The 13,743-nt window shown below is 36.1% G+C and overlaps 1 pseudogene; it reads left to right on the top strand.

Annotated features, from left to right (window-relative positions):
- Nucleotides 1-245: 245 nt before the first annotated feature.
- Nucleotides 246-1,515, top strand: LOC107962054 (uncharacterized; annotated as a pseudogene).
- Nucleotides 1,516-13,743: the final 12,228 nt, after the last annotated feature.

Raw genomic sequence — 13,743 nt, 5'->3', positions numbered from 1 at the left:
AGAATTCAGAGTTCAAGATTCGAAATTTAAATTCAAGATTCAAGATTTAGAATTTAATGTAAAAAAATTATCAAAATTATATATTTATAACATAAAAATTATTAAAATATAGTTAAATAATTAAAAATAAATCATGAACGAATTGATGATAAAGATTGATAAAATAAATTCCCCTAAAATAACATATTTATAAAAAATCATAAATTTTCTTTTTATTTGTTTGTTATGTAGGGTCCGCACTTCCCTCCCCTTTCTCGTCGTTCACTCAAAACGAAAAGAACTCTCACTTTCATTTTTTCAACCATCAAATTCTCATTTCTCACCAATTTTTTTCTCTTCCGAAATGGAGAGCCAAGAAACATTAAACGCAGAAGTCAAAAATCTATCACCGTGCGGCAGTGGAAGAAGGAGTACAAGCAACCATTCAAGTTCACCCGAGTTCGAGTTCTGGATGGTCCGAAACCCGCCTTTTCCCGAACCCGACCTCATCTCTGCCGATGAACTATTCGTTAATGGCGTTCTCCGTCCTCTCCATCTCTTACCCAACAAACAACCCGAAGAGAACCCACAAATAGACTCAAATCAACCCGCATCACAACCTCATATACCCGATCCAGACCCCGAACCTGACCCTGTTATAACATCGGATCCGGTTCCTGTATTGTCAGCTTCGAAACGGTGGGGAGATATCTTTAAGAAAGAAAAAGGAAAAAACGGAAAACAAAGTAAAAAAGACAAGGATAAAGAGAAAGAGAAGAAGAATCATAATCCGAGTCAAAGCGGTGCCAGTGGAGCTGAGTTGAATATAAATATTTGGCCTTTTTCAAGGAGCAGATCTGCCGGTACCCGGCCCAGGATGACAGCCCGGTCGACGGGTACCCGTAAGGTAAGTAGCGCCCCATGTTCCCGAAGCAACTCGGCGGGTGAATCCAAGTCTCGAAAGTGGCCGAGCAGCCCCGGGCGGGCAAGGGTTCACTTGGGCCGAAGCAGCCCAGTTGGCAGGTCCGGCTCGGAAGGTCCCCCGCAAAGACTGTCGATGTTAAGGGTCGAAGTGCTGAAAAGAGTAGCGTTAGAAAAGAAGTTACCGAGACGCGTGGCGGTAAAATTGGTACGAGTGGAAACGACGCTAACAAAGCCAAGGTTTTGAATTTGCATGTGCCAATGTGCATTGGGTATTGGCATGATTTGAATTGTAGAACCGATGAAAATAGTGCGATGCTCGCCGGTATTAGTACCGGCAGCGATGATGGTGGCAATGTTAGAAGCAGCAACGCCAACGTTGGAAGTGGTAGTAATTTTTTTAATTTGCGCAATCTTTTCACTAAGAAAGTTTATTAAGCGTGTTAATCATTATTAACCCCTTTTTTTTCCCTTTTAAAACACCTTATATTAGTTGGGTGAATTAATATATCTCATTAAGTTGGATATAATTAGTGTTTTTAATTTTTTTTTCTCTTAAATATTTGTGTAGACAGAAAACTAGTTCTCGTAAATCTTACTATTTGTTTTGTACTACTTGTACGTATTTAAATTAGAAATGTAGTTTTTTCGCCAATAAAATGTACATCTTTTAGTGAAAACTCTGTGTGCAATTGATCAACCAAATCTTCAATGGCTTTAGTGGAGCTGTCTGTGATGACTATGTCATCAACATACACCACAAGGTAAATGGTGACCTTTGAATCTTTGTAGATAAAAAATGAAAGACGAGATGCACTCGGTGCTTTGCAAATCAACTTGGTGATGCTTACAAATTAGCTCTGAACCATCGGACGTCTGATCTTTGTAAACCCCACGTGAATTTTGAAGAAGCATGGGTGTAGAAGTGGGTTTAAATTCCTCATCAATCACCTGTTGTGTACCATTTGCGTAAAGGAAACATGTGGTCATCAAAGATTACATTGCTAGACACAAGTTCTCCCATGCTCATCTTGACATTTTATACCTATGATGCATAGGACTGTACCTAAGAAAGGTACAAGCATGTGACCTAAACGCCTACTTATGAGAGTTAAAAGGACTTTTCATAAGATGATGAAAGTCTACCAAGCACCTTAGAAGGTAAACTATTGATTACATTCATCAACAATTACAAAACTACTATTTGTCAGTATGGCAGGCACGTGTGAGCTAACAAAGTGATGGACTCCCTCGCTGATAGAGACTATAGAGTCCTTTCTATAACCTCTAACAGCACTTCATTTATCAAACTTAACAACATAGTGCGCCATGAACTTCAAAATAAAAATGAGTACCCTTAGCAAACTTAAAAATTTATATGAGATTTTTTTTTGTGTGATATACTTAACAAGCTGCACCTCCACTATTGCTGACCCATCTAATTGAGTTTTTTGAAACTGTGAAATTTGTGGGATTTTTTTAATATTGATATTCTTGATAAATTTGAGAATTTTAGAAATGGATAAAGGTAAAGTTTGAATAGAATGGTTTTCTTTTTTCATAAATTCCAAATTGGCATTATTATATGTAAAATACATGTCATATTGATGTAACTTTTAGGGGCAATTTACTAAAAAAGGCTTTTTTTATATTATTATTTATCGAAATGGCCTGACTTTTTTATTATTATTGGAAAGGGTCATTTTTTCTCGAAAGCGCGTCCACGTCGGCGCAAAGTCAGGGGACGTGTCAGCAAAACGCTCCCCCAGGGAAGCGTTTTGCCCCCAACAATCACATGACCGTTTGAACTCCAACGGTAAAAAAAAAAGACACTATAAAAGGCCCCTTCCCCTTTTCATTTTTTCACACAATAGTCCTCTCATCTCTCACAATTCTCTCCAATTTCTCTCCAATTTCTCTCAATTTTTGTCAAAGCTCTCTCTAATTTTTGCAAAAAATCTCTGTTTAAATTATTTTGAATTAGTTTTATTTTTTAAATTACAAAAATATTCAATCGTGTTAGCAATGGCCGGAGAATTAATTCATTTTGATACGAAACACATCTCTGTCGATCAAATGACAATGGTAAGTGATAAGTTTAATTAATTTTTGAATAGTATTTAATTTTTTTTTCATTTATACAATTTTAATTAATATTTATTTTATAATTTTTTTATAACAGTCTGTAGATCGGGTGTTGCAATGCTATATCCGTAATATGTTTGGTCCTCCATCACCGTTGATAGAGAATTACTTTCAGGAAGCGGGTTTTTGGCACGTGGCCACGATAAGCCGAGGGTGCAAGTTGGACCCAAAACTAATCAGTGCATTGATAGAGAGGTGGAGACCCGAGACGCACACTTTTCATCTTCCATGCGGAGAGTGTACTATCACTCTAGAAGACGTGCAATTACAATTGGGATTGCAGGTCGATGGGTACGCAGTCACCGGGTCCACTCAATCTGCTGATTGGGGCCCTGTATGCTACGAGCTTTTGGGTGCTATTCTGGATAATATTAACGGAGGTCGGATTGAGATGAACTGGTTACAAGATACATTTCTGGAGTCGGATAATGATTCGACTAAATTAGAAAGAATACGATATTCTCGGGTATACATTCTTGAGATGATTGGAAATTATCTGATGTTGGACTTATTACGAAACTGCGTACATCTGAGATGGCTGCTGAAACTCGTTGATTTTAGAGTAGCAGGTGAATTAAGTTGGGGGTCTACCGTGTTAGCAACATTGTACCGGGAGATGTGCGAGGCGACACGACCGAATAAAGCCAAAATCGGAGGATGCCTATCTCTACTATAATCATGGGCACGATTTCGCTTTCCATTTTTACGTCTTTGAGTGAATCACCTATATACATTCCCAATAATAATGAGGTAAATTTTATATTAGATTTTATAATTATTACGTAGATTTAAAATATAATTATATGCTAAAAAATATTTAATTAGGTGGAACCATTCGGCGAGTTATGTTGGAATACTCACATCTCTTGAAGATATACGGCTTCTATTAGACCAACAGTCGGAAGCACAAGTAAGTATTAAATAAAATATATATACATAATAAAATAGTTCTTTCGTATTTAGTATTTAGTATTTAGTATTACCTATATAACTAATATTTTTATCATGTTCATATAGTTTCAATGGAAACCATACGAGGATCCGGTAATTCAAACAGTAATTCTGGATGAATTTTTTCAAAATCCTAACATTTGACATGTGAAGGTCCTATCGGTCAACTATACTATCGTGGAGATGCACCAGTCAGATAGGGTATTGCGACAATTCAGATTCTGACAACCAAATCCCGTGGAACCTGAGGTGCTCGATGATGAGCACAAAGTCGACTTATGGCTATTGAATACAGATTGGCCGAGACACTGGTCAGAATATATCGAAATGTGGGAAAATCGGTATGACTATATACCTACTTGGGAACCGATCATCATTCCTGAGTTAGCATGTGTGCCAGAATACATGTCATAGTTTAGGATCCATGGCAAGCCATATTTACTGTCAGAAGAGGAGAGGCGACGGTAAATTCGTGTGTAAAGGGAACGACAGAGCCCTTTAAATCCAAGACGAATGGATGACGACGCGGGCCAATTAGCAGCTCCCACACAATCACCGGGCCCATCAACAGGGCCCACACAATCACCTGGCCTAGCACTTCAACCGGCGACACCCATATCACAGCCTTTTCAGATTATGCCAGGTGCGTATCCGAGCCCTTATATGTATCTTAACCCTTTTATGTTTCCTTTTCCCAGTCCTATGGCAGGTTAAAATGCATGGCCCGGTTCATCTCTGTTCCCAATTACTCCGAGTCAACCGTCGATCAATAGGCCACCGTCGCATGAGGGATTGCACGAAGCGCTGTCGGGGAGCTCTTCTTTTTACCATTCCCGATCGCCTTATGGGATGCAAACACCTCCACCATGGTGATGCAAACACCTCCTCGTTCATTATTCTATCAAGGTGGGTCATCCTCCCAACACCCACAACCAGATCCCCTACCGGAGGAACCACAATCCTCATCAGAGAAACCACAACCCTCACCAGAAGTTGAACCAAGGAGGAATCCAGTGCATTACGGTCGACAACCCCTAGTGGCACTGATTTCGACTAGCACCAACATTGATTTTTTTAATATATTTGTAGAAACTTTTTTTATATAGTTTCATATAATAAAATAAAAGTTGTTTTTAATATTTTAATTGTATTTTACTTTTTTTAATTTTATTAAAATAAATGTTCTTTTAAATTAGGTAATATTTTTTATTATTTTTATATAGTTTTAATTAATAAAATAAAAGTTTTTTTTAATATTTTAATTGTACTTTACTTTTTTTTAATTTTATTAAAATAAATGTTCTTTTAAATTAGCCAATATTTTCATTATTTTTATATAGTTTTAATTAATAAAATAAAAGTTATTTTTAATATTTTAATTGTACTTTACTTTTTTTAATTTTAATACAATAAATGTTCTTTTAAATTAGCCAATAATTTTTATTAGAATAAATGTTATTTTGAATACGGTAATATTTTTAATATTTTTATTTTTTTAATAAAATATAAATAATGCAACATAATTTTATTACAACAACTATTAGCTATTCTGATTTGGACATGATCGAGTTATATGGCCTGGGTTCCTACACCATCCGCACAACCTCTGTTGGTTCATTGTTTCTCGGATATCCATATTGTTACGTATTCTAGTCGAGCAACGTCGACCTTTTGGTTTGCGACGCAATTCTCTATCCGGTAACAGCTTAAACGGAGAAAGCGATACAGACGGCCACTTACGTTCATCTGGGATCTGTAGGAATACGTGTCTCCACATGTTTTACATATATTCTATTTTGTACACTTGTTCGACATACGTCATGGGATCCAGACGGAGATTCTGACAAGCTGCAATTTAATGAGCGCATGGATAACGTAGTGTGTCAAAAACCCCACAGTCCCATGTCCTATTTTTCAAGTGTACATGATATTGCCCGTCAATAATACCTTGGTTCGGTCTGTCAAACTCCGTCACACGAAACCATAGGTTGTCACGATCGTGACACACTATGTGCATGGTGTTGGTTCGTGCCTTCGTCTTATTAATCTCTCGCAATACCTTTGCGCACCATACATGGCTTGGCCTTTATAACTTGCTGCTTGCTTTGGAAATAGTGTCGCTAAACGAAAATATGTCTCTCACACAATGACTGTTATCGACAAATGACGCGTTCCTTTTAGAACAAAAGGTATGTTACAAAGGCCGTCGTCGTATGCTTGTGTCTACTATTCAAAAGGTATGTTACAAAGGTAGTCTGTGCCTTCTTCGTTAACTGAACGCAAAACCGCTAACATTTCATAAAAACAGTCCTTACTTATCTCATACCCTACCAATATAAGTTGATAACGAAACTTACATACCACTCTTCCATTCAGAATAAATTGAATATTACAAATGAAATTATATTAATAGAGATTAAATACCCATATTGGTCACTTTCCGTCGCTTAGTTGTAGATCGATATTACCCGTAGTAGTTGGACGCAACGTGCCTTAGGCAATACCGATGGTGTGTGAGATGCCATTAACTTCCTTGTCGCTTAATTGTAGCTAGTATTCCAATGCCCCGATCTGATATAATGCATGTATCAAGTTGGGGGCAGACATGCCTCCTTAACTTAGAAAGAAAGAAATCCTAGTCATTAGTTGACTCCTCCAGTATTAGTGCAAACGTAATTGGAATGATTCTCCCACTGCCATCCTGTGCCACAGCTAGCAATAGCTAATGGGTATATCTACCATACATAAAGGTACTGTCAATTTGTACCAATGGCTTGCAGTATATAAATGCGTCCCGACATTGCTTAAAGCTCCAAAACAGACGTTTGAACACTTGGCATCCACGGAGCAAATGGTCGTTATAATATGCAAGTGTCGTTTCAAGGTCTGTTATGCAACCTAGGACATATCTCTTCAGCACCTGACACCACTACGACACTTCATTATATGAAGCGTCACACCTACCATGCATCTCTTCTAACACCTTCTGCTTAGCTATCCAAACATTGCGGTAAGAGGGCGTGTACTTCAATTAGCTACGAATATTGGCAACTAAGACTGACACTGAAGTCTTCAAATTCGCCTTCACCGTCGGTAGTATTAAGCTAGCTAACATATCTGAATCTATCTTGGGATGATCTTGTGAAACACCTGTCAACGAAGTATGTTAAATAATGCAACATTACGTAATAACAGTATTATTCAAAAACCCTAAACACCTAGTGATACTTTACTGCCAACACATGTATGTGGACCTTTGTACTTTTTTATCTCCCACAAGCCTGTCATTTCCTCAATGAGGCCATGATTTTCCATTAATATGTACCGTCTTGCACTGCACACTTGGCTTCAAACTTATCAAAATTGGATTTAACCACATTGTAGTTAAGTCCGTTCATGATGCTATGTTGTTTCAATGCACCAAGAAAACAATCCTTATTGGAAAACTCCCTACCAACTTCCATTTCACCCGAATCCAATGACGAACTTGTACGGTCACGCCTTCTGTGTGGTAGATTTGGAAACTCCAAAGCATCATCTTGAGATAGATCGACATTATGCATGTGGGCTGAAGGCGAGTACATCCTGAATCGCGGATCTTCTTCTTCTTCATTTGAACCTCCTTCAACATCTTCAGGTATGGTTAGAACAGGTTCTAGTTCAGAAAATAATCCAAATTCTGCACCATAGGGGTCGGACTCTCGAGGTGGATCCATATCGGACTCATCATCTGACCCACCATCATCTGCAACGAATGAAGTCCCCTCGCCGGTAGATGTCGTAGGGAGTACATAATCCCTTCTTATGGATGTTTCATAACATCCCTAATCCGATGTGGATTGCCAACCACTAGAAGTTGATGTCATTTCTCAGTACGTATTTCCAGTATCAAACATCAATCCACTGAGGTGCATGTCCCATCCACCAACGGAGTGTCGTGCAGGGGTTGTGTATTCCATATTGCTACCAAACACGTGCACTTCCGTGTTTTGCCACCTACTAATGGAGTGTCGAGCAGGGGTCGTGTATTCTTCTCGAACAACATTAGATGTTGAAGTAGCAAATGTATCATTTGACAATGAAAATTGTACATATAACTCAAGATAGGGTGATCTACTAGCAAGATGAGTCTGCACCATTGCCTCCAAGCTACGAGGACCTTTGATGTCGAATGAGTCATATCTCACGGGATCAACTGAAGTGCAAAATCGATACTTAATAGACAAAACTTTCATTGGCATCGTTCCGAAGATTTTACGCCTAATTCTTTTACGAAGTTCTGTCAAATCTATGTTTTAGTTAAAAACCAGTCGTGCTGTATTCTTTGATAAAAAAACAACGTCATTCTCAATGTCACAGACCTTGCCATCATAGTAAATAACAACATTAATACGTTCACTCATTTTCAGTTTCTATTTTACTTTAACCTCAATTTGTCTTGCTGTAACTTATGCAACTTGAGAATGAAATTTGGCTCATTTATAGTCTAAGGCTTTTTTAGATACTACTGTAGCAAAAGAGCATCCATTTAGCAGCTTTTTTCCATAATTTTGCTGACAGTGCATCCTTCTTGAAGCGTTTTTGACACTATTTGTTCAGAAACATCTTCTTAAAATTATTTTTTCAGATACTACTGTAGCAAAAGAGCGTCCACGTGGAGCTTTTTTCCATAATTTTGCTGACAGTGCATTATTCTTGAAGCGTTTTTAACACTATTTGTTCAAAAATATCTTCTCAAAATTATTTTTTCAGATACTACTATAGTAAAAGAGCATCCACGTGGGAGCTTTTTTCTGTAATTTTGCTGACAATGCATCCTTCTTAAAGCGTTTTTGACACAATTCGTTCAAAAACATCTTCTCAAAATTATTTTTTCAGATACTACTGTAGCAAAAGAGCGTCCACGTGGGAACTTTTTTCTGTAATTAATAGTTAATTTAATTAATAAACCTTAAAAACCCTAAACCCTAATTTAATTAATTTTTTTTAATTTCCTAGTTAATTTAATTAATTAATTCTCAACTCTAATTTAATTAATTTTTCCCTTAAAAAACACTAAAATACTAAACCCTAAAAATCCTAAACCACTAAACCTTAATCCTAACCCTAAACCAATCAAAAACCTTAACCTTAAAAAAAAGAGAAAAACGCTTCACTGGGGGAGCGTTTTGCTGATACGTCCCCTAACTTCGCGCTGATGTAGATGCGCTTTTAGGGAAAATGGTCTTTTTCGGTAAATAATAAAAAAGTCAGGCTATTTTGATAAATAATAATATAAAATGACTTTTTTTTAGTAAATTGGCCAACTTTTAGCTCTACAAATGCAGATGAGCTGTGAAGTAGGAATAATCCTTATTTGAACGCATTAGAAAACGCTCGAGCCTTATTGTTTTGAAAGATTTTACTTTAATATAGCTAACTCATAATTTGGTCTAAATTTTTTTTAAGTAGAATAATTTCATTAAAAGGTTACCAAACAATACACAGTCCCAAAAGCCTAGAAAATAAAACATGAAATACATGGGTTAAAATGGTCCAACCCAACCCAAAAGGAGACAAATCCTACTCCTACCATTTTTAATCTGCTGCAGTTGGAGCTGCTTATAAGCTAGACCATCTGTACAAGCTTGAATATATATTTAAAAATTGAGTTTGGGTAAAATTTAATACTCATTTTTTATATAAGTCGGGCTTTAAGTAAGATTTTTTGCTTAAGCTAAACCTAATTCAAATATATTATGATATAAAAATTAATTATATATGTTAAATAATTATTATATATATTGAATCACTAATCTTATAACAATTAAATTTATTAGTCAAAACCCTAAAAAATTAATCCAACCTAAAATATAAAATTTTAAAAAATTATATTTAATACAATAAAATATTTATTATATTTATAGTAATATTTTTTTAATATAAATATTTTTAATGTGTTAAAAAATATTTATTTTATTGTTTTTAGTTCATTTAGTGTACTATATATATATTTTAAAATATTATTTTTAAATAAAAAATGAATTTAAAAATAAAATTTAGGAGGGTTGGATTGAGTCGGGTTCGGGTTTATCTTTCTTAAATTGAGATAAATTTGAAAAAAAAGAAAGTAAGTTTATTTTTTCAGGACATGTCTAAGCTTAGAAATTTTGCCTAGCTATCTTGTATGTGCCCGACTGACTAATAAGCACCTCTAGTTGTAGTGGGATAAGGAGAGGAAATGGGAACCTCAATCCCGATGAAGCTTTCGTACTCCTGATCTACATGCTTGTTATCGAGGAGAAGCCAAGACCTATGGAGGGTCCAAGAGTTCCACCGTTGACTCCGTGGAACACGTCTGGACCATCGATTGCTGTAAACCTTGAGCCTTTGAGAGGGAATCAACATCCAAATCGCAAAGATCCAGAACAATTTGATTGACATCGCCATGCACGAGCTGTTAGAATTATGTGACCCAAATTCTAAAAGATTGCTTGCAAGTCAAGTTAAACAAAAATATATTTTCTTTCTAGAAGATTTAGTATTTATTAGTATAATATATTTAGCATTTATTAGTATAGTTTATTTGACTTACTAATTTAGCCTATAAATAGGCTCCTTTACAATCTTAGAATTAAGAGATACCCATTAGATTAGAACTCATAACACATTCAGAGAATTTTGTGTTTACGTTTGAGGGTTCTTTGTTTTTCGGGTTTTCGGGGTTTAGTTTTTATCTCCATCTTTTGTACTCTTCATTCTTTTGCCATTATAGTAAAATTATCTTTGCCCGTGGTTTTTTATCCTCTTTTGAGGGGTTTTTCCACGTTAAATTTGTGTGTTCATCTTCTCAATTTCTTCTACTATTTTTACTTGTTCGTTGCTTAATCGGGACGATCCTAACAAGTGGTATCAGAGCTAGTTTAACTTTCATAGATCAGCCCGGTCAGAGATGGCATCAATAAGGTTTGAAATTGAGAAGTTCGATGGTGAGACAAATTTCAATCTGTGGCAAGTTCGGATGATGGCAATTCTAGTTCAAAATGGCTTGAAAAAGGTTGTTACAGGGAAAAAGCCTGAGAATCTAAATCAAACAGAATGGGAAGAGCTTGATGAAAAGGCCTTGTCTGCAATCCAGTTGTGCCTCGCGAATACAGTATTGCAGGAGGTATTGATGGAGAAGACCTCATTCGCCTTGTGGAAAAGGTTAGAAACTCTTTATGCGACTAAGTCTCTGGCTAACCGTTTAGTGTTGAAACAACGTCTATTTACGTTTCGCATGAACGAAGGTGAGCTTCTTAAAGATCACATCAGTCAATTCATTACTCTTTTAAATGATTTAAAGAACGTTGAGGTTCATATTGACGATGAAGATCAAGCTATGCTATTATTGTGCTCTTTACCCTCTTCATACAAGTCTTTCAGGGAGACCCTGATTTATGGCAGAGACAAACTCTCGTTCGAAGATGTGAAGGGTCATTTGTTGAGTAGAGACAAACTCGACAATGAGTTTGATTTGAATAGCAAAGCAGATAGACAAGCTTCCGTTTTGGTAGCATCAAAGAAACGAGACAAAAGGTGTCGCTATTGCAAAAAGTTAGGTCACGTCAAAGCAGATTGTTATAAACTGCGAAATAAAAGAGCTGCTGAGAGTAACGAGGAAGATGTAGCTGGTGCTAATTTGGTCGATGAAGGCGGTGATGATTTCTTGTTAGTGTCAACGAGCGATAACTCCAAGCTTACGTCTGAGTGGATCCTAGATTCAGGATGTTCTTTCTACATGTGTCCCAATAGAGAATGGTTCTCCACATATAGTTCAGTTGAAGGTGGAGTTGTGCACATGGGAAACGATTCATCTAGTAAAATAATCGGTATTGGTACTGTTAAAATTAGGATACACGATGGGACGATTAGGACACTCTCAGATGTCAGGTATGTACCTGATTTACGAAAGAATCTCATCTCCTTGAGTATTTTAGACTTGAAAGGATGCAGAATCAACAACGAGTCGAGCGACATTAAAGTATCTCGTGGAGCTCTCGTTTTGTTAAAAGGTAAAAGAACCGACAGTCTTTATATTCTGGAAGGTTCTACAGTGACCGATGAAATCGGACGTCCCTCGTCCGTTACGGAGTCAAAGTCAACTCATTTGAAGCGGAGGCAACTTGGTCATAGGAGGGAAAAAGGTATGACTGTTTCGTTGAAGAGAGGTTCTCTTTTGGATGCAGGTTTTGAAAAGTTAGGGCACTGTATTCGTGAAAATCAGACCCGGGTTAGTTTTGATTTGGCAGTGCACAAGTCGAAGGCTAGAAGTCTTCCAGCTTCTAAGCATAGATTCGACTCAGTTAATTCCCTGCATAGTTCAAGATAGGCCCGTGGCGGGTTTTGGCAAAGATGGCATTGAAAGAATTCGTGTCAAGGTGGAGATTGTTAGAATTATGTGACCCAAATTCTAAGAGATTGCTTGCAAGTCAAGTTAAACAAAAATATATTTTCTTTCTAGAAGATTTAGTATTTATTAGTATAATATATTTAGCATTTATTAGTATAGTTTATTTGACTTACTAATTTAGCCTATAAATAGGCTCCTTTACAATCTTAGAATTAAGAGACACCCATTAGATTAGAACTCATAACACATTCAGAGAATTTTGTGTTTACGTTTGAGGGTTCTTTGTTTTTTGGGTTTTCGGGGTTTAGTTTTTATCTCCATCTTTTGTACTCTTCATTCTTTTGCCATTATAGTAAAATTATCTTTTCCCGTGGTTTTTTATCCTCTTTTGAGGGGTTTTTCCACGTTAAATTTGTGTGTTCATCTTCTCAATTTCTTCTACTATTTTTACTTGTTCGTTGCTTAATCGGGACGATCCTAACACGAGCCTTCAAGGCCAAATGTCAACAATGTTCTACCCTATGTAACATCCTTGCTAAAAGGAACAAAAACAAGGCCAAGAAGGCTTTCGACCAGACTAAAGGAGACAAAATCTTGGACAAAAGACTATGGAAAGCCCATGGGAAAGCTGATGATTTCTCCTCCATCTGTACGGCAATCGAAAACCAAGTCGAAGTGGGGGGGGGGAACCCGATTATTCTACCAAAAATAAAGAAAAGGAAAAGAAGAGGACGAGAACGAAGATCAAAAGGAGACATGAAGGGAGAGAGAGAGGAGAAGGGAGCCGACCACTTTCGGTCGCTAAAGTGTGGCAAAACTAGTTCTTAGGAAATACAAAATGTGAGAGAAAAGTACAAAGACAAGGAGCCAAAGAAAATTGAACATTTAAGCTTCTTAATAATTACATGTTATTGTCAACATTTATTTGAAGCAATGGTTAAAGTTCTACACCAAAAATTATTTGGGTTCAAATTTTGATATCCCCTTCTCATCTTTTAGTATTGTATTTATAAAAAAAAAATAATGCTTCTTTTGGTTTCAAGAAACAAATGCCATTTTCATTTTTGTTTTCTTGGAAAATGGAAAAAATAAGAAATATTTTGGTTGGTATTTTTAAAAATAATTTTTTGATAATAAAAAAATGAAAATATGTGAAAATTAGAAAATAATAAGGTGTTTTTTCATTGTTTTCACTAAAAATGTTTTGTAAAAATGAAAAATGATGAAAATAAAAAAAAATTAACTTCAACTAAATTCGCTTTGGCTTAAACCCATATAAAGGAAAAAATATTTTTTTTCAAACTTTTTTTTCTAATATTAAATTAGGTATATTAGTTTGAATTCATATAAATATAATTTTATTTTGAGACAAGTAA

This window comes from Gossypium hirsutum, chromosome A06 (assembly GCF_007990345.1).
Source record: "Gossypium hirsutum isolate 1008001.06 chromosome A06, Gossypium_hirsutum_v2.1, whole genome shotgun sequence".
Lineage (NCBI taxonomy): Eukaryota > Viridiplantae > Streptophyta > Magnoliopsida > Malvales > Malvaceae > Gossypium > Gossypium hirsutum.
This window is presented reverse-complemented; position numbering and strand designations above follow the sequence as displayed.